Source organism: Copadichromis virginalis, linkage group LG15, assembly GCF_057382275.1.
Source record: "Copadichromis virginalis isolate Kocher_CV1m ecotype Utaka linkage group LG15, C_Virginalis_male_GT1.1, whole genome shotgun sequence".
Classification (NCBI taxonomy): Eukaryota; Metazoa; Chordata; class Actinopteri; order Cichliformes; family Cichlidae; genus Copadichromis; species Copadichromis virginalis.
Window position 1 is genome coordinate 42,670,311 of NC_140632.1, and position 27,126 is coordinate 42,697,436.

At 37.5% G+C, this 27,126-nt stretch overlaps 1 long non-coding RNA gene across 8 annotated transcripts; it reads left to right on the forward strand.

The window, feature by feature from the left end:
- Positions 1-2,395: 2,395 nt before the first annotated feature.
- Positions 2,396-11,523, forward strand: LOC146693113 (uncharacterized). Of its 8 annotated transcripts, none has more exons than XR_014915356.1 (8): positions 2,396-2,477; positions 2,573-4,828; positions 5,081-5,189; positions 5,295-5,414; positions 5,557-5,718; positions 9,599-9,712; positions 10,430-10,587; positions 11,015-11,523. It is a non-coding gene; the product is annotated as an uncharacterized LOC146693113 (long non-coding RNA). The 8 variants fall into 8 exon arrangements; XR_014915357.1 differs by having other exon boundaries at positions 2,684-4,828; positions 11,015-11,521; XR_014915360.1 differs by lacking the exon at positions 2,396-2,477 and having other exon boundaries at positions 2,611-4,127; positions 4,672-4,828; positions 11,015-11,474.
- The last annotated feature ends 15,603 nt before the right edge of the window (positions 11,524-27,126 follow it).

The window sequence follows — 27,126 nt, forward strand, 5'->3', positions numbered from 1 at the left end:
ACCAGGGCGGGGATTTGTCTCTCTCTCCTCCAACCTTATGTGCGTCCCTACACGCCTAGATTAGGGGCGTAACATAAATGGAGTTCAAACACGAAACAAAGTATAGCTTTTTATTTTGTGAATAACTTAAAAATCTTAGCTCACATAGCTTTAAAACTGTTTGCTCAACGGGGATATTGAATTCTATAAGATAAAGCCATAAATACGTATATCTGAGTTTCCTATCAAAAGTTACAGCTGTCTTCATGAAGTTGTAAACCCTTTATTTCGCCGAGACAGTGCGTTTCTGACTTTTACATGCATTTGAATGGAGTTCTCGCACGAAACAAAGTATAGGCTTTCATTTTTTCAATAACTGGAAGCTCTTGGCTCAAACAGCTGCAAAACCTGTTTCCCCAGCACGGAGATGCTGAATTGTATAAGGCAAAGCCATATTGATGTGTGTCTGAGCCTTCTATCAAAAGTTACAGGTAACTTCATGAAGCTGTACAAAAAAACTTTATTTCGCCGAGACCGTGCGTTTCTGACTATTACATGCATTTGAATGGAGTTCTCGCACGAAACAAAGTATAGGTTTTCATCTTGTGAATAACTTGAAAATCTTAGCTCACATAGCTTTAAAACTGTTTGCTCAACACGGGGATATTGAATTCGATAAGATAAAGCCATAAATACGCATATCTGAGTCTCCTATCAAAAGTTAGAGCTGTCTTCATGAAGTTGTAAACGCTTTATTTCGCCAAGACAGTGCGTTTCTGACTATTACATGCATTTGAATGGAGTTGTCGCACGAAACAAAGCATAGGTATTCATTTTGTGAATAACTTGAAAATCTTAGATCAAACAGCTGCAAAACCTGTTTGCTCAACACGGGGATATCGAACTTTATAAGACAAAGCCATAAATATGTTTATATGCGTCTTCTATCAAAAGTTACAGCTGTCTTGAACGAAAGCATTATAGCAGCTTACCTCGATCATGTGGTAGAACAGACACATGGGCCACCTACGTGTCCTTCTATGGCAGGAGTAGTTGCCACAAACCTGCAAAACAAAAAGAAATGATCAGGTGACATGAACAGATTTATACAGCCATAAGCAAGAGATTCTTCCTGCCTGTGGGCGTCAAACTGGACCCCCCCCCCCCCCCTCCTTACTGTAACTATCAAAACTATCATAGTCTAAAACTATCATCTCATATCAAAACTATTATAATCACATTATGACTTTATCAGTTATAACAATGAGAAACGGTAAACAATTTGGCAAATAATACTTATAATTTAAAATAAATAAAATAATAATAAATAATAATAAAAAATAATAATAAAATGAAAATAAATACTTATAATTGTGCTTACCTGGTCCAAATGATCCACAGTCCCTTTGCATTTGTTATAATCCAGGATGATGTGGGGCTTTCTCTTCCCAGAGTCCTGGACTTGTAGCTCACGGTGCCTGGTGCTCAATAAGACAACCTTTTTTCTTTGCTTGGGGATGTAGGAAACCACAGCCTTGCCCCCCCCCCCCCCCCCCCCCCCCCCCCCCCCTGTAGCGACCTGGACGGGAGAGACGATCATCGAATCTTACTGCCCGATTAATTTGCTCAAATCTTTTCTTTTTTTTTTTTGACATGGTAGCATGAAACAGAAGAGCCCTGTCTCCCCATTTCACAGGCTTGTTGTCGTTTCATGTTGAGACCTGTACAGGCCAGCCAGCATCACAAGCCCCATGTAAGCCTGCAACTCCTCATCTATGTCCTTCCAGTCTTTTACTGACCTGTTGCCCCTGCAGGTTGGTGAAATGCAGGATTAGCTGCATAATGTCCTCTGCAAAAAAAAAGATGGAAAGTGCTCACAGGGCTGCTGATCCTATACGATTTGCATAATGGGTTGGTCCTGGGGTTAAAATGGGGGGAGGAAAAAATGGCAGGACCTCTTCGTGTGTGGGTTGCCACATGATTTCTCCATTTTTAGATCTCCACTGGCCATCCTCCAGTCTTGTCTCTTCCTCCTGCTCTTCTTCCTCCTTCTCCTTCTCCTCCTCCGCACATGAGCTGCAAAGCTCCTTGGTGCCTGGCAAAAATTCTTCTTCGCTGTCAGAAGTATCTCCACTGCTTGTGGAGAGTGCAAAACTGCAGCAACAGCCTCCTCTAAACTGAGTGCACGCTTCATTGTGTCTGTGCAGAAATGACCACTCAGACCAGGCTGCAAAGTATTCTCATAGACTTCAAAGGTGCACCTGAATAAACATGCTATACCATACATCCAATAAGAGAGAGGAGGCACACTCTTGATCAAGAAAAAACATAAGCGCAGGCCTTTGATCTCTTCCCCCCCCCCCTCTCTTTCTCTCTCTCTCTCTCTCTCTCTCTCTCTCTCTCTCTCTCTCACACACACACACACACACATGCACATACATACATACACAATACCATTTTATGGTGGTTAGCTGTTTTATTGTCATGCATTTTACAAGGTAAGATAACCATGTCCTGCATTCAAAACCACTGAAAATGTCTATGGTGGTGCTGTGCCTAATATTGTGCTGGTGTATGCTGGGTAATCGCACAGCTAGCGACTGGGTGACTTTATTCACCCGCTTCGGCTGTTATCAGTCCATATCCCCATAGATATGGACCATCTCCTGCTAGATTGTTCAGAAGGTTGTTATCATCCATCCAGATGGAGGATCACTAACAGGAGCGTGGGAAGACTCCAGAATCCACTCTGGCTGCAATGTGTGTACAGGTAAGACCGTTTAAACGGACAGCATTTATAGAATGACTATTAAAAGTCAGACCAGCGAGTGTCAATAATGTTAATGTGGTTATGTTAGTAATACACCGAGTGCTAATATAACAGCTTTAAGATGCATTTGTAGATGTTATTACGTGTTTTACCGTCTTTATGGTGCTAGCTTAAAGTTACGGTGTAAACGTTAGCTTATATTGGAGTAAAGCTGTTACTGTTTAAACGATGTTAGCACAGAAATATTAGCTTCTGTCATGACTGACGAAGTTACTAGTTAATAAAGTTTCCAGTAAAGTGTTTAATCGCAGCCACAGACTGACAGCAAATATCTCGATTAGCTTCAGTGCATCTGTAATAAATATGTGCAAGTTTCAGTGCTTCGTTTAAACTGTATGATACTTATACTGACCCAGGGTCAGTGTAAAATACAATCCTAGCTGTGTGAACAAAGCCTGGCTCCTTTAATCCTGCATGAAAAACCTCAGGATGCAGGCTATTATTACTCTTTCCTGCTGGCACACCTGTCGCACCTGAGAGTCAGCTAGAAACTTACAGTGACGTGGACATCATGCAAAGACTGCCAGACTCTGTAATACTGCAAATGATCAGTGACTCAAGTTAACACTAAACTTTAAACGGTACCTCTGTGTCTCTGTGTGCTGAACATTTAGGATTGAGTCAGGCTGCATCTGTGTTAGTCCTCTGACAGACTGGTGACCTGTCCAGGTGTGCTCTACCTATGACTACTGGGACAGGCTCTAGCTCCTGTAATAGAAATTTTATGTTATTCTCATTTAAAGCATTTAAGTGCTTATGCATATGCTTAGTTGTGACACTGTTATAGACTGTTCAATGAAAGTTTCTAAAACTAGATGAACTTACTTCAGCAGTTTGAGAAAACAACTCCCTTTACAGGTGCTGATAACGTCAAGGGCACAAAACAGCATAACCATTGATCCGTTAGGTTTCATAGCGAGACACGTGAAGTGGCAGAGTTGACATGACTGAACTGTGATGTTTGATGTGTGTTTGCTCTCCTGTGCACAGTAATAAATAGCATGATCACAGCTCTTTCTGTGTTGCAGACTTTATTTAAAAAATTCCATGACATCTACTATAACTGAACCAACCTGGTGCTCTTCATTTATGGAGGCTGTTGAGTCTGAATGTTGGATGTTGTGTATCTCGTGTTCTCTGGGCTTTGTTGTCCTCAGTCTTTTTGCAGGATCAGAAAACAAAACCGGGAGGCGCGTAAATGTTTCTTCTCCATGATGTTTCTTCAAATGTTTCTTCTGGATGATGATATGACCGTGACACGGGATGCCACCTTTGGTCTTGTGACGAAGCAAAGCTCAGGAAGAAGTGTGATTAAATGGTACCCACATGTTGAGAAGGATGTACAGGGCACCTGCAGCCAAATCCAAGCTTCAGCTTAGTTGTAGTTGCAGAATGCTATAGGACTGAGACATCTAAGGCATCAAATGTTTGATTAAATGGATGAAAAAGAGAAGTTTTTTCCCTATAATTATCACTTCTTAAAATCTGTAGCAACTTCAAGTCTGTCAGCATGCTGAGCATGCTCAGAATGTGACAATATATTTTTGTTCAATATTTAATTTCTTTCAGTTGCAATTGTTAAATGAAAAAATATATATTCTTATAATTTAGCAAACGAATTTATCAAAAAAAAAAAATACATATATCTGTATTAGTTTTAGTAAATTAATTTGACACCTGTATTGAAAATACCATATTGTATTCATACAGAATCAGTATGGTATCATTGTTTGTCTGTTCACTGATTGTTGAAGCTAAGAGCTACTTTGATCTGTTTAGATCTAAAGTATCCAAAGTTGAGTTCTAATGTTTCTTCACCCCTGTGTGTGTGATATGTGATTTCCTACATGCTGGCAGAGCAGAGCAGCAGTTTGTGCTCACAGATGGTGACAGTGTGGAGAGACGGTGGTATTTCCTCAGAAGAACCAGCAGAGTCACAAAGGACACCAGTCCATCTCACCACCTTGACTTGCTGACTGATGTTCGTCTGCACTGCACAGAGGAAATCAACTGACCGAGGTTTGTCCAGTGACATGTTATGAAATGTATATTTGTTTTATGCTTACAGATATGTTTTTCTTGACAGAGGCTCTGCAGAGGTTAGACAAAGCAGAGAAAACATGTGCTTTACATTTTACTGTGATTTATTGAGATATTTGTTGCCTGATGTTCAGCAGGAATGGAGAAATAGAATCAAAGGGAGATGTTTTTCCTGTTTTTGTAATGATGTAAGTAAATCTTCAATATTATTTATTTGCTTGGTTATATTAGGAGCGTTTCTGAGTGAGGGGGAGAGGAGTCATCATCCAGGTAAAGTGACGTGGATCAGTGGATACACTTGTCTCCCCTTTAAAGGAGACGATCCAAGTCATCCTTAAATGTTAGTGCTTTCAAATACACAAACATTTTTAAAGGACAAAAATGAACATCCAACTTTGACTGTAATACAAAATAAATCTTTGCATGTGTGTTTTCAAACTCTCAGATGGGCAGTATATCAGTCTTGGACTGTCTAACCTGCCGGAGCAGCACTGAATGACCACCGCACGAGCATGTTCCTGCAACATTCAGCATCTGATCCTTCATCTGTGTGCTTCTGCTTTTGGTAAGTAGAGTTACCCAACTCCAGTAACTCTAAACACATGCCATCCATTTCTAACGGCCTGGTTACTTCCTGTCAGTTACTTTAGAAACCATGTGGTCACCTGACCTAACACTGTTTCTTCTTCTTCCCCTTAATGTTGAAGTGTCAAATGTCAAACAGCTGGAGAGGAAACTACACCAGTGTACTGGGATGTTTCAGCAACACGTGCCAGATGCTGTTCCTTCATGGTGACATCACCAGAGACAGTCCCGCCCACCTCAGGACCCATTGATTATGATGATCTGATCCATCAAACCCCCAGCAGGTGAACTTTATTCATGACATAACACCGCAACAATGTAAAAAATTAAACAGCAACAGTCTAAATGTAAAGTGCATTCTAAAGTCCTCTTCAATAAATTGTATGCAAAGAGTCATTCAGGTCACTACAGAACCCAGAGTCTTCATCATTAAATCTCTGGTTGCTTCATTTTTTCTATCCTATATCAGATATTTTAAAGGTTAGCTTAGGTAAAGTTCCATTCTCATGGTGAGGCAAAGTGCTTTATGTGTGTGTGTGCGTGTGTCATGAACGGCTATAAAAGGCCTATAATTAAAGAACAAAGTGGGGTTTGAGTTCGAGTTGCGGCAGACTGTCACTACTTGTAAATGGAACGCAGCCTTCCTACGGCGGACAGCTAATAACAGGAATCGGACGCGGTCCAGCCAAGTCCACAGCAACCACCATAGCAACCGCCTAGCATGACCTTAAAAACATATTCTGTCTTCATAACTATCAAAATCGTGAAATGATTTGCAAAGTGTGAAAGTGTTACAGCTGCAGAGAGCTATGGCGGTATCTATGGAAGCTGTTTACATAGCTAATAATATACGATGTAACCATGGAGACAGTCAGTCACTTGAGCTAGCGGTGCATGTTTACTACAGTGAATAAGGTGATTGAGTGCACAGCGTCCACACTCTGCAGGGGATAAAGACATTACTTCAATATTATTTTATATTGATATCTATTAGCCTTCTGTTGACCATCACCTCAGGTTCACCATTATAGTTTCAGCATACAAATGCACACTGTCTAAACACATTCAAAAACTCATGTCTCAGAGATAAGCACAGCTGTTCATGTTTGTCATTAGAGTTTTATTTGTAAGAAAATTATGAACTTCATATTGTGCATTAAATAAAAGAACATTTCACAACTCTGAGTCAACAGAAACAGGTAACAGAAATGTCTCTAATGTGTACAGTGTAGTGTAAGCATTAAAAGATCATAAAGGAAAAACTAACATTTATGTGAAACTAATTGTAATAAAAAATGAGCAGGTGCTTTATAGATTTAAAAGAAAGAATCTGAAAACAACACTTTTTTGGTCTAAGTGATCAAAGTAGAAAACAGAACTGATGTTCAAGAACAAACCGTAGCTGCACTAATATTACACATCTCGATCGTTGTACTGAACAGACATGTTGCTTTTAAAACCACATGCAGTGTGTGACCATGACTGTTCACTGAGACCATGAACGCCACTTCGCTGAAGCATTCTTCTTCTTCTTCTTGCCATTAAATTGAAAGCAGAAGCAGCACGAGCTGATTTGATCTACTGAAAGGAAAAAGCAGAACATCTGAGTTGAAACCAGTCAGCTGAAATCATTAAGACAGGAACAAATTCAATGCAGTGTCTCAAGTGGCTTAGCCTGTTACAACTGTTGATACAAGCTAAATACGGTTAACACACAGTGTCAGGGAGCTCCAGTGTGGGAACTAGTGGCTTTAGGTTTGTAGTCATTTAACTTTCATCCATTCATTCATTTAATTCAGGAGGAAGAAATGCCAGGTTGGTGCAGGCTGGTTACATGCATTTGGTCCCATGCTGTCTTTAATTAAATGACTTGGTTCATTTTATGGCTGGGCTGTATGTGGGGTTATATCAGGTTATTTGGGCAGGAGTACCTGTCCCCTGTTAGACTTAGAAAGTTTCTCCATAAGTAGAGTTTCTAACTCTTCTAGCACATCTGTGGCTGACAGCTTTTTGGTGGCTCTTTTTACCCCACACTGGTTGTGAGTGTGTAAATAGCCCCACTAGTTATTTTGGGTTGCAGTTAACTAGGGAGGAAGGGGTGGGTATGCCATGATTAGGTGAATAACAATTATATGTGATACATAAATTTCACAATGCATGCATATATCTCTATCAATTAAACCTGGCCTGAGGGCTGCCATTTTTTACATTCAGTTATTTATCTTAGAAATGTTGGAACTAAATAATGAATGTGTTACAGTTAAAGTGAAACACTGGTCAGTGTAAATGGCTCATTGGGACACAGAAACCTTTAAATTAAACCTGATATCTAGTGTCAAACAATATCAAAGCTGTAAAAGATGTTTACATTCAGAATTTATAAAACTATGATTGTAAATAAATTCAAACAAGTGAGCTTTTCTCTTTGTGCTGAATATCAACACTGTGGTTTCTTAGACTGTAAGCTTTACTTTAGTGCAACCAGTTGCAGAAGCTGCCACTCCAAATGTCTTTTGATAACAAGAAAAAAATACCTTTTCAGTACACGGCCTGAAGTTCTTCTCCGACATCTTCTGCAATCGGCTTTGTCTGCTGGTTTGAAGACAATAAACCACAAAAAAGATGATTTAGTCACTTTGTCTGCGTCATGCAGCTCGAATGTGTCGTGTAACGATGTTGAATAGCCGTCGTTATCCCTCTGCTTTGAGCCTTTTATCAAAAGTTACAGCTAACTTCATGAAGTTGTACAAAAAGGCTTCATTTCGCCGAGACAGTGCGTTTCTGACTATTACATGCATTTGAATGGAGTTCTTGCACGAAACAAAGTATAAGTTTTCATTATGTGAATAACTTGTATTTTACACTGACCCTGGGTCAGTATCAACTTCATGAAGACAGCTGTAACTTTTGATAGAGGACTCACACACAAACATATTTATGGCTTTGCCTTATAGAATTCAGCATCTCCGTGCTGAGGAAATAGGTTTTGCAGCTGTTTGAGCTAAGATTTTCAAGTTATTCACAAATTGAAAACCTATACTTTGTGTCGGGCGAGAACTCCATTCAAATGCATGTAATAGCGAGAAACGCACTAACGTGGTGAAATAAAGCGTTTTTCCATAAACTTCATAAAGACAGCTGTAAATTTTGAGAGAAGACTCACACACACATTGGGGGGATATTGAAGTCTATAAGATAAAGCCATGAATATGTTTGTCTGAGTCTTCTATCAAAAGTTACAGCAAGCTCTATGAAGTTGATGAGAAACGCTTTACTTCGCCAAGACAGTGCGTTTCTCACTGTTACATGCATTTGAATTTAGTTCTTGCCCGACACAAAGTATAGGTTTTAATTTGTGAATAACTTGAAAATCTTAGCTCAAACAGCTGCAAAACCTATTTCCTGAGCACTGAGATGCTGAATTCTATAAGGCAAAGCCATAAATATGTGTGTGTGATTCTTCTATCAACAGTTACAGCTGTCTTCTTGAAGTTGATACTGACCCAGGGTCAGTGTAAAATACAATCCTAACTGTGTGAACAAAGCTTGGCTCCTTTAATCCTGCATGACAAACCTCAGGATGCAGGTTATTATTACTCTTTCCTGCTGGCACACCTGAGAGTCAGCTAGAAACTTACAGTGACGTGGACATCATGCAAAGACTTCCAGACTCTGTAATACTGTGAATGATCAGTGACTCAAGTTAACACTAAACTTTAAACGGTACCTCTGTGTCTCTGTGTGCTGAACATTTAGGACTGAGTCTGCATTGACTTTATTTATTGAGACTTTAATGTGCTAAAAGCAGGTTGAAGACAGCTCAGAAACATTTGAAGATTAAAATTTAGCATTATGGCTGCTGGTGGTTTGTAAAGCCTATACTCAGCTGTAGTTTTTGTTACTAATTTATGTTTGTTGTTGTTTAACACAGATTTCAGAAGAGCAAATATGCTTAATAGTTTAACTAGATTTCATTTGTCAGTGTGGGACTGCTGAGTCACCTGAAGAACTCATTTCATTCATTCTCCACATGATGTTCATATACAGAAATGTTTCACAGGAACTGGTTCCTCCCAAACTGTGAACTAGTGTGTTTCCATAGATTATCTCTGTATGAATGTACTTTTAAATGAAGGCAAGTGTTTGTCCTTTTTTGTTCCTCAGTTACAGTACGTGATATCTTGATATCAGGCGGTCAACACTGGGGGAAGACAAGAAGCAGACGTACTTCCAAGAGGGAGCTGCAGTGAGGACACAGCCAGGTCACTGAGGTCAGAGGTCAGAATCTGAAACAGCTCAGGTTTATATTTTAGGGGTTATAAAAAATCAAAATGTATTTATGAAGAAACCTTTAAATAATAGTCATAATTATGATTATTATAAGAAATATCAAACATTTAAGTGGATTTTCTGTTACACATATTGTATTATCCCTGCAATAAACTGGCAGCCTGTCTTTGTCCTGTATCAGCTGGGATAGGCTTCATCCTCCCGCAACCCTGAATTGGATACATTGTATGTAATCTGATCATTTACAAACTCAAGGTATCTAATCAAAATGTAAGTAATAATTATAAAATGGGAAAGCAGAAATAAGTGTGACATAAATGTAAATGTGTTAGCTGACATAGAGGACAGCTACATGTAGTCTGAAAAACCTTTGTTGTCAAGTTTGCAGGTATATCAGCACGAGACATTCTTACATAGAAGAGTCTGTTAAAGTCTCTAACTCAGCGAAGCATTATTGGTCCCGTCTGTTTGGATAAATATAGTAAGTTGATGTTTGTCCATTTATTGACACATTTTCTTAAGTGCTTATCCAGTTCAGGATCACAGTGGAGCTGCAGCTGGATATGTTCATTAAATAAACCTTACAAAAGTTAACAATAAACCTGCATCCATGTACGTTGTTGTCCACAGGATAAGAAAATCAAACTGGAACACTGTGGAACATGTTAATAAATGTTTGTGTGTTTATGCCTGTGTCTTTCACAGGAGGCGCTGGAAGGTTTCCCTAATAGTTCCTGGTGAATCAAAGCAGAACCATAAAGGTTGCTGGATTGCATGATGGCCTTACCCCTGAGCAGTCATCCTGTTAAAGGAGGAACCAGTTAGAAGCTGTTTTCAAAGTAGCTGAGCAGATTTCATCTCAAGTAAGCGATTAACTGTTTGTTCATCTGTTCTGCCACTTAAAGAGCATTTAAGGACGTCTTTCGAGTGTCCAGCTGAATTAATTCTACTGGCTCTCATGGTCATTTGCTATTATAGACATATTTTTCATGTTCATCCAGCTATTTAGTAAATTCTATCTATTTAGTAATATCCGTCAGCTATAAAATGTAATATAGATATAAAAAATATCTAAATATCTCCTGCACTTTATATTTTAATGATGTAAGTCTGTTATCGTGTTACATTAGCATTCCTCACATATCAATGAGATGCTGTACAGTACAATCCTACTGACGCAGCAGAGGGATAACGACGGCTATTCAACATCGTTACACGACACATTCGAGCTGCATGACACAGACAAAGTGACTAAATCATCTTTTTTATGGTTTATTGTCTTCAAACCAGCAGACAAAGCCGATTGCAGAAGATTTCGGAGAAGAACTTCAGGCCGTGTACTGAAAAGGTATTTTTTTCTTGTTATCAAAAGACATTTGGAGTGGCAGCTTCTGCAACTGGTTGCACTAAAGTAAAGCTTACAGTCTAAGAAACCACAGTGTTGATATTCAGCACAAAGAGAAAAGCTCACTTGTTTGAATTTATTTACAATCATAGTTTTATAAATTCTGAATGTAAACATCTTTTACAGCTTTGATATTGTTTGACACTAGATATCAGGTTTAATTTAAAGGTTTCTGTGTCCCAATGAGCCATTTACACTGACCAGTGTTTCACTTTAACTGTAACACATTCATTATTTAGTTCCAACATTTCTAAGAGAAATAACTGAATGTAAAAAATGGCAGCCCTCAGGCCAGGTTTAATTGATAGAGATATATGCATGCATTGTGAAATTTATGTATCACATATAATTGTTATTCACCTAATCATGGCATACCCACCCCTTCCTCCCCTAGTTAACTGCAACCCAAAATAACTAGTGGGGCTATTTACACACTCACAACCAGTGTGGGGTAAAAAGAGCCACCAAAAAGCTGTCAGCCACAGATGTGCTAGAAGAGTTAGAAACTCTACTTATGGAGAAACTTTCTAAGTCTAACAGGGGACAGGTACTCCTGCCCAAATAACATGATATAACCCCACATACAGCCCAGCCATAAAATGAACCAAGTCATTTAATTAAAGACAGCATGGGACCAAATGCATGTAACCAGCCTGCACCAACCTGGCATTTCTTCCTCCTGAATTAAATGAATGAATGGATGAAAGTTAAATGACTACAAACCTAAAGCCACTAGTTCCCACACTGGAGCTCCCTGACACTGTGTGTTAACCGTATTTAGCTTGTATCAACAGTTGTAACAGGCTAAGCCACTTGAGACACTGCATTGAATTTGTTCCTGTCTTAATGATTTCAGCTGACTGGTTTCAACTCAGATGTTCTGCTTTTTCCTTTCAGTAGATCAAATCAGCTCGTGCTGCTTCTGCTTCCAATTTAATGGCAAGAAGAAGAAGAAGAATGCTTCAGCGAAGTGGCGTTCATGGTCTCAGTGAACAGTCATGGTCACACACTGCATGTGGTTTTAAAAGCAACATGTCTGTTCAGTACAACGATCGAGATGTGTAATATTAGTGCAGCTACGGTTTGTTCTTGAACATCAGTTCTGTTTTCTACTTTGATCACTTAGACCAAAAAAGTGTTGTTTTCAGATTCTTTCTTTTAAATCTATAAAGCACCTGCTCATTTTTTATTACAATTAGTTTCACATAAATGTTAGTTTTTCCTTTATGATCTTTTAATGCTTACACTACACTGTACACATTAGAGACATTTCTGTTACCTGTTTCTGTTGACTCAGAGTTGTGAAATGTTCTTTTATTTAATGCACAATATGAAGTTCATAATTTTCTTACAAATAAAACTCTAATGACAAACATGAACAGCTGTGCTTATCTCTGAGACATGAGTTTTTGAATGTGTTTAGACAGTGTGCATTTGTATGCTGAAACTATAATGGTGAACCTGAGGTGATGGTCAACAGAAGGCAAATATATATCAATATAAAACAATATTGAAGTAATGTCTTTAACCCCTGCAGAGTGTGGACGCTGTGCACTCAATCACCTTATTCACTGTAGAAAACGTGACTGACTGTCTCCATGGTTACATCGTATATTATTAGCTATGTAAACAGCTTCCATAGATACCGCCATAGCTCTCTGCAGCTGTAACACTTTCACACTTTGCAAATCATTTCACGATTTTGATAGTTATGAAGACAGAATATGTTTTTAAGGTCATGCTAGGCGGTTGCTATGGTGGTTGCTGTGGACTTGGCTGGACCGCATCCGATTCCTGTTATTAGCTGTCCGCCGTAGGAAGGCTGCGTTCCATTTACAAGTAGTGACAGTCTGCCGCAACTCGAACTCAAACCCCGCTTTGTTCTTTAATTATAGGCCTTTTATAGCCGTTCATGACACGCGCACACACACACATAAAGCACTTTGCCTCACCATGAGAATGGAACTTTACCTAAGCTAACCTTTAAAATATCTGATATAGGATAGAAAAATGAAGCAACCAGAGATTTAATGATGAAGACTCTAAAACCCACGGTCTTGACAAAATAAAGCGTTTTTGTACAACTTTATATAAATAGCTGTAACTTTTAAAATTATTCACATAATGAAAACCTATACTTTGTTTCGGTCGAGTTTCCCATTCAAATGCATGTAACAGTGAGAAACGCATTGTCTTGGCGAAATAAAGCGTTTTTGAACAACTTCATATAAATCGCTGTAACTTTTGATAGAAGACTCAGACAAACATGTTTATGGCTTTATCTTATAGAACTCAATATCCCCGTGCTGGGCAAACAGGTTTTGCAGCCGTTTGAGCTAAGATTTTAAAATTATTCACATAATGAAAACCTATACTTTGTTTCAGGCGAGTTTCCCATTCAAATGCATGTAACAGTGAGAAACGCATTGTCTTGGCGAAATAAAGCGTTTTCGTACAACTTCATATAAATCGCTGTAACTTTTGATAGAAGACTCAGAAACACATGTTTATGGCTTTATCTTATAGAACTCAATATCCCCGTGCTGGGCAAACAGGTTTTGCAGCCGTTTGAGCTAAGATTTTAAAATTATTCACATAATGAAAACCTATACTTTGTTTCAGGCGAGTTTCCCATTCAAATGCATGTAACAGTGAGAAACACACTGTCTTGGCGAAAGAAAGCATTTTCGTACAACTTCATATAAATCGCTGTAACTTTTGATAGAAGACTCAGACAAACATGTTTATGGCTTTATCTTATAGAACTCAATATCCCCGTGCTGGGCAAACAGGCTTTGCAGCCGTTTGAGCTAAGATTTTAAAAGTATTCACATAATGAAAACCTATACTTTGTTTCAGGCGAGTTTCCCATTCAAATGCATGTAACAGTGAGAAACGCATTGTCTTGGCGAAATAAAGCGTTTTCGTACAACTTCATATAAATCGCTGTAACTTTTGATAGAAGACTCAGACAAACATGTTTATGGCTTTATCTTATAGAACTCAATATCCCCGTGCTGGGCAAACAGGTTTTGCAGCCGTTTGAGCTAAGATTTTAAAATTATTCACATAATGAAAACCTATACTTTGTTTCAGGCGAGTTTCCCATTCAAATGCATGTAACAGTGAGAAACGCATTGTCTTGGCGAAATAAAGCGTTTTCGTACAACTTCATATAAATCGCTGTAACTTTTGATAGAAGACTCAGACAAACATGTTTATGGCTTTATCTTATAGAACTCAATATCCCCGTGCTGGGCAAACAGGTTTTGCAGCCGTTTGAGCTAAGATTTTAAAATTATTCACATAATGAAAACCTATACTTTGTTTCAGGCGAGTTTCCCATTCAAATGCATGTAACAGTGAGAAACGCATTGTCTTGGCGAAATAAAGCGTTTTTGAACAACGTCATATAAATCGCTGTAACTTTTGATAGAAGACTCAGAAACACATGTTTATGGCTTTATCTTATAGAACTCAATATCCCCGTGCTGGGCAAACAGGTTTTGCAGCCGTTTGAGCTAAGATTTTAAAATTATTCACATAATGAAAACCTATACTTTGTTTCAGGCGAGTTTCCCATTCAAATGCATGTAACAGTGAGAAACGCATTGTCTTGGCGAAATAAAGCGTTTTTGAACAACTTCATATAAATCGCTGTAACTTTTGATAGAAGACTCAGAAACACATGTTTATGGCTTTATCTTATAGAACTCAATATCCCCGTGCTGGGCAAACAGGTTTTGCAGCCGTTTGAGCTAAGATTTTAAAATTATTCACATAATGAAAACCTATACTTTGTTTCAGGCGAGTTTCCCATTCAAATGCATGTAACAGTGAGAAACGCATTGTCTTGGCGAAATAAAGCGTTTTTGAACAACTTCATATAAATCGCTGTAACTTTTGATATAAGACTCAGAAACACATGTTTATGGCTTTATCTTATAGAACTCAATATCCCCGTGCTGGGCAAACAGGTTTTGCAGCCGTTTGAGCTAAGATTTTAAAATTATTCACATAATGAAAACCTATACTTTGTTTCAGGCGAGTTTCCCATTCAAATGCATGTAACAGTGAGAAACGCATTGTCTTGGCGAAATAAAGCGTTTTTGAACAACGTCATATAAATCGCTGTAACTTTTGATAGAAGACTCAGAAACACATGTTTATGGCTTTATCTTATAGAACTCAATATCCCCGTGCTGGGCAAACAGGTTTTGCAGCCGTTTGAGCTAAGATTTTAAAATTATTCACATAATGAAAACCTATACTTTGTTTCAGGCGAGTTTCCCATTCAAATGCATGTAACAGTGAGAAACGCATTGTCTTGGCGAAATAAAGCGTTTTTGAACAACTTCATATAAATCGCTGTAACTTTTGATATAAGACTCAGAAACACATGTTTATGGCTTTATCTTATAGAACTCAATATCCCCGTGCTGGGCAAACAGGTTTTGCAGCCGTTTGAGCTAAGATTTTAAAATTATTCACATAATGAAAACCTATACTTTGTTTCAGGCGAGTTTCCCATTCAAATGCATGTAACAGTGAGAAACGCATTGTCTTGGCGAAATAAAGCGTTTTTGAACAACTTCATATAAATCGCTGTAACTTTTGATAGAAGACTCAGAAACACATGTTTATGGCTTTATCTTATAGAACTCAATATCCCCGTGCTGGGCAAACAGGTTTTGCAGCCGTTTGAGCTAAGATTTTAAAATTATTCACATAATGAAAACCTATACTTTGTTTCAGGCGAGTTTCCCATTCAAATGCATGTAACAGTGAGAAACGCATTGTCTTGGCGAAATAAAGCGTTTTTGAACAACTTCATATAAATCGCTGTAACTTTTGATAGAAGACTCAGAAACACATGTTTATGGCTTTATCTTATAGAACTCAATATCCCCGTGCTGGGCAAACAGGTTTTGCAGCCGTTTGAGCTAAGATTTTAAAATTATTCACATAATGAAAACCTATACTTTGTTTCAGGCGAGTTTCCCATTCAAATGCATGTAACAGTGAGAAACGCATTGTCTTGGCGAAATAAAGCGTTTTTGAACAACTTCATATAAATCGCTGTAACTTTTGATATAAGACTCAGAAACACATGTTTATGGCTTTATCTTATAGAACTCAATATCCCCGTGCTGGGCAAACAGGTTTTGCAGCCGTTTGAGCTAAGATTTTAAAATTATTCACATAATGAAAACCTATACTTTGTTTCAGGCGAGTTTCCCATTCAAATGCATGTAACAGTGAGAAACGCATTGTCTTGGCGAAATAAAGCGTTTTTGAACAACTTCATATAAATCGCTGTAACTTTTGATAGAAGACTCAGAAACACATGTTTATGGCTTTATCTTATAGAACTCAATATCCCCGTGCTGGGCAAACAGGTTTTGCAGCCGTTTGAGCTAAGATTTTAAAATTATTCACATAATGAAAACCTATACTTTGTTTCAGGCGAGTTTCCCATTCAAATGCATGTAACAGTGAGAAACGCATTGTCTTGGCGAAATAAAGCGTTTTTGAACAACTTCATATAAATCGCTGTAACTTTTGATAGAAGACTCAGAAACACATGTTTATGGCTTTATCTTATAGAACTCAATATCCCCGTGCTGGGCAAACAGGTTTTGCAGCCGTTTGAGCTAAGATTTTAAAATTATTCACATAATGAAAACCTATACTTTGTTTCAGGCGAGTTTCCCATTCAAATGCATGTAACAGTGAGAAACGCATTGTCTTGGCGAAATAAAGCGTTTTCGTACAACTTCATATAAATCGCTGTAACTTTTGATAGAAGACTCAGACAAACATGTTTATGGCTTTATCTTATAGAACTCAATATCCCCGTGCTGGGCAAACAGGTTTTGCAGCCGTTTGAGCTAAGATTTTAAAATTATTCACATAATGAAAACCTATACTTTGTTTCAGGCGAGTTTCCCATTCAAATGCATGTAACAGTGAGAAACGCATTGTCTTGGCGAAATAAAGCGTTTTTGAACAACGTCATATAAATCGCTGTAACTTTTGATAGAAGACTCAGAAACACATGTTTATGGCTTTATCTTATAGAACTCAATATCCCCGTGCTGGGCAAACAGGTTTTGCAGCCGTTTGAGCTAAGATTTTAAAATTATTCACATAATGAAAACCTATACTTTGTTTCAGGCGAGTTTCCCATTCAAATGCATGTAACAGTGAGAAACGCATTGTCTTGGCGAAATAAAGCGTTTTTGAACAACTTCATATAAATCGCTGTAACTTTTGATAGAAGACTCAGAAACACATGTTTATGGCTTTATCTTATAGAACTCAATATCCCCGTGCTGGGCAAACAGGTTTTGCAGCCGTTTGAGCTAAGATTTTAAAATTATTCACATAATGAAAACCTATACTTTGTTTCAGGCGAGTTTCCCATTCAAATGCATGTAACAGTGAGAAACGCATTGTCTTGGCGAAATAAAGCGTTTTTGAACAACTTCATATAAATCGCTGTAACTTTTGATATAAGACTCAGAAACACATGTTTATGGCTTTATCTTATAGAACTCAATATCCCCGTGCTGGGCAAACAGGTTTTGCAGCCGTTTGAGCTAAGATTTTAAAATTATTCACATAATGAAAACCTATACTTTGTTTCAGGCGAGTTTCCCATTCAAATGCATGTAACAGTGAGAAACGCATTGTCTTGGCGAAATAAAGCGTTTTTGAACAACGTCATATAAATCGCTGTAACTTTTGATAGAAGACTCAGAAACACATGTTTATGGCTTTATCTTATAGAACTCAATATCCCCGTGCTGGGCAAACAGGTTTTGCAGCCGTTTGAGCTAAGATTTTAAAATTATTCACATAATGAAAACCTATACTTTGTTTCAGGCGAGTTTCCCATTCAAATGCATGTAACAGTGAGAAACGCATTGTCTTGGCGAAATAAAGCGTTTTTGAACAACTTCATATAAATCGCTGTAACTTTTGATATAAGACTCAGAAACACATGTTTATGGCTTTATCTTATAGAACTCAATATCCCCGTGCTGGGCAAACAGGTTTTGCAGCCGTTTGAGCTAAGATTTTAAAATTATTCACATAATGAAAACCTATACTTTGTTTCAGGCGAGTTTCCCATTCAAATGCATGTAACAGTGAGAAACGCATTGTCTTGGCGAAATAAAGCGTTTTTGAACAACTTCATATAAATCGCTGTAACTTTTGATAGAAGACTCAGAAACACATGTTTATGGCTTTATCTTATAGAACTCAATATCCCCGTGCTGGGCAAACAGGTTTTGCAGCCGTTTGAGCTAAGATTTTAAAATTATTCACATAATGAAAACCTATACTTTGTTTCAGGCGAGTTTCCCATTCAAATGCATGTAACAGTGAGAAACGCATTGTCTTGGCGAAATAAAGCGTTTTTGAACAACTTCATATAAATCGCTGTAACTTTTGATAGAAGACTCAGAAACACATGTTTATGGCTTTATCTTATAGAACTCAATATCCCCGTGCTGGGCAAACAGGTTTTGCAGCCGTTTGAGCTAAGATTTTAAAATTATTCACATAATGAAAACCTATACTTTGTTTCAGGCGAGTTTCCCATTCAAATGCATGTAACAGTGAGAAACGCATTGTCTTGGCGAAATAAAGCGTTTTTGAACAACTTCATATAAATCGCTGTAACTTTTGATATAAGACTCAGAAACACATGTTTATGGCTTTATCTTATAGAACTCAATATCCCCGTGCTGGGCAAACAGGTTTTGCAGCCGTTTGAGCTAAGATTTTAAAATTATTCACATAATGAAAACCTATACTTTGTTTCAGGCGAGTTTCCCATTCAAATGCATGTAACAGTGAGAAACGCATTGTCTTGGCGAAATAAAGCGTTTTTGAACAACTTCATATAAATCGCTGTAACTTTTGATAGAAGACTCAGAAACACATGTTTATGGCTTTATCTTATAGAACTCAATATCCCCGTGCTGGGCAAACAGGTTTTGCAGCCGTTTGAGCTAAGATTTTAAAATTATTCACATAATGAAAACCTATACTTTGTTTCAGGCGAGTTTCCCATTCAAATGCATGTAACAGTGAGAAACGCATTGTCTTGGCGAAATAAAGCGTTTTTGAACAACTTCATATAAATCGCTGTAACTTTTGATAGAAGACTCAGAAACACATGTTTATGGCTTTATCTTATAGAACTCAATATCCCCGTGCTGGGCAAACAGGTTTTGCAGCCGTTTGAGCTAAGATTTTAAAATTATTCACATAATGAAAACCTATACTTTGTTTCAGGCGAGTTTCCCATTCAAATGCATGTAACAGTGAGAAACGCATTGTCTTGGCGAAATAAAGCGTTTTTGAACAACGTCATATAAATCGCTGTAACTTTTGATAGAAGACTCAGAAACACATGTTTATGGCTTTATCTTATAGAACTCAATATCCCCGTGCTGGGCAAACAGGTTTTGCAGCCGTTTGAGCTAAGATTTTAAAATTATTCACATAATGAAAACCTATACTTTGTTTCAGGCGAGTTTCCCATTCAAATGCATGTAACAGTGAGAAACGCATTGTCTTGGCGAAATAAAGCGTTTTCGTACAACTTCATATAAATCGCTGTAACTTTTGATAGAAGACTCAGACAAACATGTTTATGGCTTTATCTTATAGAACTCAATATCCCCGTGCTGGGCAAACAGGTTTTGCAGCCGTTTGAGCTAAGATTTTAAAATTATTCACATAATGAAAACCTATACTTTGTTTCAGGCGAGTTTCCCATTCAAATGCATGTAACAGTGAGAAACGCATTGTCTTGGCGAAATAAAGCGTTTTCGTACAACTTCATATAAATCGCTGTAACTTTTGATAGAAGACTCAGACAAACATGTTTATGGCTTTATCTTATAGAACTCAATATCCCCGTGCTGGGCAAACAGGTTTTGCAGCCGTTTGAGCTAAGATTTTAAAATTATTCACATAATGAAAACCTATACTTTGTTTCAGGCGAGTTTCCCATTCAAATGCATGTAACAGTGAGAAACGCATTGTCTTGGCGAAATAAAGCGTTTTCGTACAACTTCATATAAATCGCTGTAACTTTTGATATAAGACTCAGACAAACATGTTTATGGCTTTATCTTATAGAACTCAATGTCCCCGTGCTGGGAAAACAGGTTTTGCAGCCGTTTGAGCTAAGATTTTAAAATTATTCACATAATGAAAACCTATACTTTGTTTCAGGCGAGTTTCCCATTCAAATGCATGTAACAGTGAGAAACGCATTGTCTTGGCGAAATAAAGCGTTTTCGTACAACTTCATATAAATCGCTGTAACTTTTGATAGAAGACTCAGACAAACATGTTTATGGCTTTATCTTATAGAACTCAATATCCCCGTGCTGGGCAAACAGGCTTTGCAGCCGTTTGAGCTAAGATTTTAAAATTATTCACATAATGAAAACCTATACTTTGTTTCAGGCGAGTTTCCCATTCAAATGCATGTAACAGTGAGAAACGCATTGTCTTGGCGAAATAAAGCGTTTTCGTACAACTTCATATAAATCGCTGTAACTTTTGATAGAAGACTCAGACAAACATGTTTATGGCTTTATCTTATAGAACTCAATATCCCCGTGCTGGGCAAACAGGTTTTGCAGCCGTTTGAGCTAAGATTTTAAAATTATTCACATAATGAAAACCTATACTTTGTTTCAGGCGAGTTTCCCATTCAAATGCATGTAACAGTGAGAAACGCATTGTCTTGGCGAAATAAAGCGTTTTTGAACAACGTCATATAAATCGCTGTAACTTTTGATAGAAGACTCAGAAACACATGTTTATGGCTTTATCTTATAGAACTCAATATCCCCGTGCTGGGCAAACAGGTTTTGCAGCCGTTTGAGCTAAGATTTTAAAATTATTCACATAATGAAAACCTATACTTTGTTTCAGGCGAGTTTCCCATTCAAATGCATGTAACAGTGAGAAACGCATTGTCTTGGCGAAATAAAGCGTTTTTGAACAACGTCATATAAATCGCTGTAACTTTTGATAGAAGACTCAGACAAACATGTTTATGGCTTTATCTTATAGAACTCAATATCCCCGTGCTGGGCAAACAGGTTTTGCAGCCGTTTGAGCTAAGATTTTAAAATTATTCACATAATGAAAACCTATACTTTGTTTCAGGCGAGTTTCCCATTCAAATGCATGTAACAGTGAGAAACGCATTGTCTTGGCGAAATAAAGCGTTTTCGTACAACTTCATATAAATCGCTGTAACTTTTGATAGAAGACTCAGACAAACATGTTTATGGCTTTATCTTATAGAACTCAATATCCCCGTGCTGGGCAAACAGGTTTTGCAGCCGTTTGAGCTAAGATTTTAAAATTATTCACATAATGAAAACCTATACTTTGTTTCAGGCGAGTTTCCCATTCAAATGCATGTAACAGTGAGAAACGCATTGTCTTGGCGAAATAAAGCGTTTTTGAACAACTTCATATAAATCGCTGTAACTTTTGATAGAAGACTCAGACAAACATGTTTATGGCTTTATCTTATAGAACTCAATATCCCCGTGCTGGGCAAACAGGTTTTGCAGCCGTTTGAGCTAAGATTTTAAAATTATTCACATAATGAAAACCTATACTTTGTTTCAGGCGAGTTTCCCATTCAAATGCATGTAACAGTGAGAAACGCATTGTCTTGGCGAAATAAAGCGTTTTCGTACAACTTCATATAAATCGCTGTAACTTTTGATAGAAGACTCAGACAAACATGTTTATGGCTTTATCTTATAGAACTCAATATCCCCGTGCTGGGCAAACAGGCTTTGCAGCCGTTTGAGCTAAGATTTTAAAATTATTCACATAATGAAAACCTATACTTTGTTTCAGGCGAGTTTCCCATTCAAATGCATGTAACAGTGAGAAACGCATTGTCTTGGCGAAATAAAGCGTTTTCGTACAACTTCATATAAATCGCTGTAACTTTTGATAGAAGACTCAGACAAACATGTTTATGGCTTTATCTTATAGAACTCAATATCCCCGTGCTGGGCAAACAGGTTTTGCAGCCGTTTGAGCTAAGATTTTAAAATTATTCACATAATGAAAACCTATACTTTGTTTCAGGCGAGTTTCCCATTCAAATGCATGTAACAGTGAGAAACGCATTGTCTTGGCGAAATAAAGCGTTTTCGTACAACTTCATATAAATCGCTGTAACTTTTGATAGAAGACTCAGACAAACATGTTTATGGCTTTATCTTATAGAACTCAATATCCCCGTGCTGGGCAAACAGGTTTTGCAGCCGTTTGAGCTAAGATTTTAAAATTATTCACATAATGAAAACCTATACTTTGTTTCAGGCGAGTTTCCCATTCAAATGCATGTAACAGTGAGAAACGCATTGTCTTGGCGAAATAAAGCGTTTTCGTACAACTTCATATAAATCGCTGTAACTTTTGATAGAAGACTCAGACAAACATGTTTATGGCTTTATCTTATAGAACTCAATATCCCCGTGCTGGGCAAACAGGTTTTGCAGCCGTTTGAGCTAAGATTTTAAAATTATTCACATAATGAAAACCTATACTTTGTTTCAGGCGAGTTTCCCATTCAAATGCATGTAACAGTGAGAAACGCATTGTCTTGGCGAAATAAAGCGTTTTCGTACAACTTCATATAAATCGCTGTAACTTTTGATAGAAGACTCAGACAAACATGTTTATGGCTTTATCTTATAGAACTCAATATCCCCGTGCTGGGCAAACAGGTTTTGCAGCCGTTTGAGCTAAGATTTTAAAATTATTCACATAATGAAAACCTATACTTTGTTTCAGGCGAGTTTCCCATTCAAATGCATGTAACAGTGAGAAACGCATTGTCTTGGCGAAATAAAGCGTTTTTGAACAACGTCATATAAATCGCTGTAACTTTTGATAGAAGACTCAGAAACACATGTTTATGGCTTTATCTTATAGAACTCAATATCCCCGTGCTGGGCAAACAGGTTTTGCAGCCGTTTGAGCTAAGATTTTAAAATTATTCACATAATGAAAACCTATACTTTGTTTCAGGCGAGTTTCCCATTCAAATGCATGTAACAGTGAGAAACGCATTGTCTTGGCGAAATAAAGCGTTTTTGAACAACTTCATATAAATCGCTGTAACTTTTGATAGAAGACTCAGAAACACATGTTTATGGCTTTATCTTATAGAACTCAATATCCCCGTGCTGGGCAAACAGGTTTTGCAGCCGTTTGAGCTAAGATTTTAAAATTATTCACATAATGAAAACCTATACTTTGTTTCAGGCGAGTTTCCCATTCAAATGCATGTAACAGTGAGAAACGCATTGTCTTGGCGAAATAAAGCATTTTTGTACAACTTCATATAAATCGCTGTAACTTTTGATAGAAGACTCAGAAACACATGTTTATGGCTTTATCTTATAGAACTCAATATCCCCGTGCTGGGCAAACAGGTTTTGCAGCCGTTTGAGCTAAGATTTTAAAATTATTCACATAATGAAAACCTATACTTTGTTTCAGGCGAGTTTCCCATTCAAATGCATGTAACAGTGAGAAACGCATTGTCTTGGCGAAATAAAGCGTTTTTGAACAACTTCATATAAATCGCTGTAACTTTTGATAGAAGACTCAGAAACACATGTTTATGGCTTTATCTTATAGAACTCAATATCCCCGTGCTGGGCAAACAGGTTTTGCAGCCGTTTGAGCTAAGATTTTAAAATTATTCACATAATGAAAACCTATACTTTGTTTCAGGCGAGTTTCCCATTCAAATGCATGTAACAGTGAGAAACGCATTGTCTTGGCGAAATAAAGCGTTTTTGAACAACTTCATATAAATCGCTGTAACTTTTGATAGAAGACTCAGAAACACATGTTTATGGCTTTATCTTATAGAACTCAATATCCCCGTGCTGGGCAAACAGGTTTTGCAGCCGTTTGAGCTAAGATTTTAAAATTATTCACATAATGAAAACCTATACTTTGTTTCAGGCGAGTTTCCCATTCAAATGCATGTAACAGTGAGAAACGCATTGTCTTGGCGAAAGAAAGCGTTTTCGTACAACTTCATATAAATCGCTGTAACTTTTGATAGAAGACTCAGACAAACATGTTTATGGCTTTATCTTATAGAACTCAATATCCCCGTGCTGGGCAAACAGGCTTTGCAGCCGTTTGAGCTAAGATTTTAAAATTATTCACATAATGAAAACCTATACTTTGTTTCAGGCGAGTTTCCCATTCAAATGCATGTAACAGTGAGAAACGCATTGTCTTGGCGAAATAAAGCGTTTTCGTACAACTTCATATAAATCGCTGTAACTTTTGATAGAAGACTCAGACAAACATGTTTATGGCTTTATCTTATAGAACTCAATATCCCCGTGCTGGGCAAACAGGTTTTGCAGCCGTTTGAGCTAAGATTTTAAAATTATTCACATAATGAAAACCTATACTTTGTTTCAGGCGAGTTTCCCATTCAAATGCATGTAACAGTGAGAAACGCATTGTCTTGGCGAAATAAAGCGTTTTCGTACAACTTCATATAAATCGCTGTAACTTTTGATAGAAGACTCAGACAAACATGTTTATGGCTTTATCTTATAGAACTCAATATCCCCGTGCTGGGCAAACAGGTTTTGCAGCCGTTTGAGCTAAGATTTTAAAATTATTCACATAATGAAAACCTATACTTTGTTTCAGGCGAGTTTCCCATTCAAATGCATGTAACAGTGAGAAACGCATTGTCTTGGCGAAATAAAGCGTTTTCGTACAACTTCATATAAATCGCTGTAACTTTTGATAGAAGACTCAGACAAACATGTTTATGGCTTTATCTTATAGAACTCAATATCCCCGTGCTGGGCAAACAGGTTTTGCAGCCGTTTGAGCTAAGATTTTAAAATTATTCACATAATGAAAACCTATACTTTGTTTCAGGCGAGTTTCCCATTCAAATGCATGTAACAGTGAGAAACGCATTGTCTTGGCGAAATAAAGCGTTTTTGAACAACGTCATATAAATCGCTGTAACTTTTGATAGAAGACTCAGAAACACATGTTTATGGCTTTATCTTATAGAACTCAATATCCCCGTGCTGGGCAAACAGGTTTTGCAGCCGTTTGAGCTAAGATTTTAAAATTATTCACATAATGAAAACCTATACTTTGTTTCAGGCGAGTTTCCCATTCAAATGCATGTAACAGTGAGAAACGCATTGTCTTGGCGAAAGAAAGCATTTTTGTACAACTTCATATAAATCGCTGTAACTTTTGATAGAAGACTCAGAAACACATGTTTATGGCTTTATCTTATAGAACTCAATATCCCCGTGCTGGGCAAACAGGTTTTGCAGCCGTTTGAGCTAAGATTTTAAAATTATTCACATAATGAAAACCTATACTTTGTCTCGGGCGAGTTTCCCATTCAAATGCATGTAACAGTGAGAAACGCATTGTCTTGGCGAAATAAAGCATTTTTGTACAACTTCATATAAATCGCTGTAACTTTTGATAGAAGACTCAGAAACACATGTTTATGGCTTTATCTTATAGAACTCAATATCCCCGTGCTGGGCAAACAGGTTTTGCAGCCGTTTGAGCTAAGATTTTAAAATTATTCACATAATGAAAACCTATACTTTGTTTCAGGCGAGTTTCCCATTCAAATGCATGTAACAGTGAGAAACGCATTGTCTTGGCGAAATAAAGCGTTTTTGAACAACTTCATATAAATCGCTGTAACTTTTGATAGAAGACTCAGAAACACATGTTTATGGCTTTATCTTATAGAACTCAATATCCCCGTGCTGGGCAAACAGGTTTTGCAGCCGTTTGAGCTAAGATTTTAAAATTATTCACATAATGAAAACCTATACTTTGTTTCAGGCGAGTTTCCCATTCAAATGCATGTAACAGTGAGAAACGCATTGTCTTGGCGAAAGAAAGCATTTTTGTACAACTTCATATAAATCACTGTAACTTTTGATAGAAGACTCAGAAACACATGTTTATGGCTTTATCTTATAGAACTCAATATCCCCGTGCTGGGCAAACAGGTTTTGCAGCCGTTTGAGCTAAGATTTTAAAATTATTCACATAATGAAAACCTATACTTTGTTTCAGGCGAGTTTCCCATTCAAATGCATGTAACAGTGAGAAACGCATTGTCTTGGCGAAAGAAAGCATTTTTGAACAACTTCATATAAATCGCTGTAACTTTTGATAGAAGACTCAGAAACACATGTTTATGGCTTTATCTTATAGAACTCAATATCCCCGTGCTGGGCAAACAGGTTTTGCAGCCGTTTGAGCTAAGATTTTAAAATTATTCACATAATGAAAACCTATACTTTGTTTCAGGCGAGTTTCCCATTCAAATGCATGTAACAGTGAGAAACGCATTGTCTTGGCGAAAGAAAGCGTTTTCGTACAACTTCATATAAATCGCTGTAACTTTTGATAGAAGACTCAGAAACACATGTTTATGGCTTTATCTTATAGAACTCAATATCCCCGTGCTGGGCAAACAGGTTTTGCAGCCGTTTGAGCTAAGATTTTAAAATTATTCACATAATGAAAACCTATACTTTGTTTCAGGCGAGTTTCCCATTCAAATGCATGTAACAGTGAGAAACGCATTGTCTTGGCGAAATAAAGCGTTTTTGAACAACTTCATATAAATCGCTGTAACTTTTGATAGAAGACTCAGAAACACATGTTTATGGCTTTATCTTATAGAACTCAATATCCCCGTGCTGGGCAAACAGGTTTTGCAGCCGTTTGAGCTAAGATTTTAAAATTATTCACATAATGAAAACCTATACTTTGTTTCAGGCGAGTTTCCCATTCAAATGCATGTAACAGTGAGAAACGCATTGTCTTGGCGAAAGAAAGCATTTTTGAACAACTTCATATAAATCGCTGTAACTTTTGATAG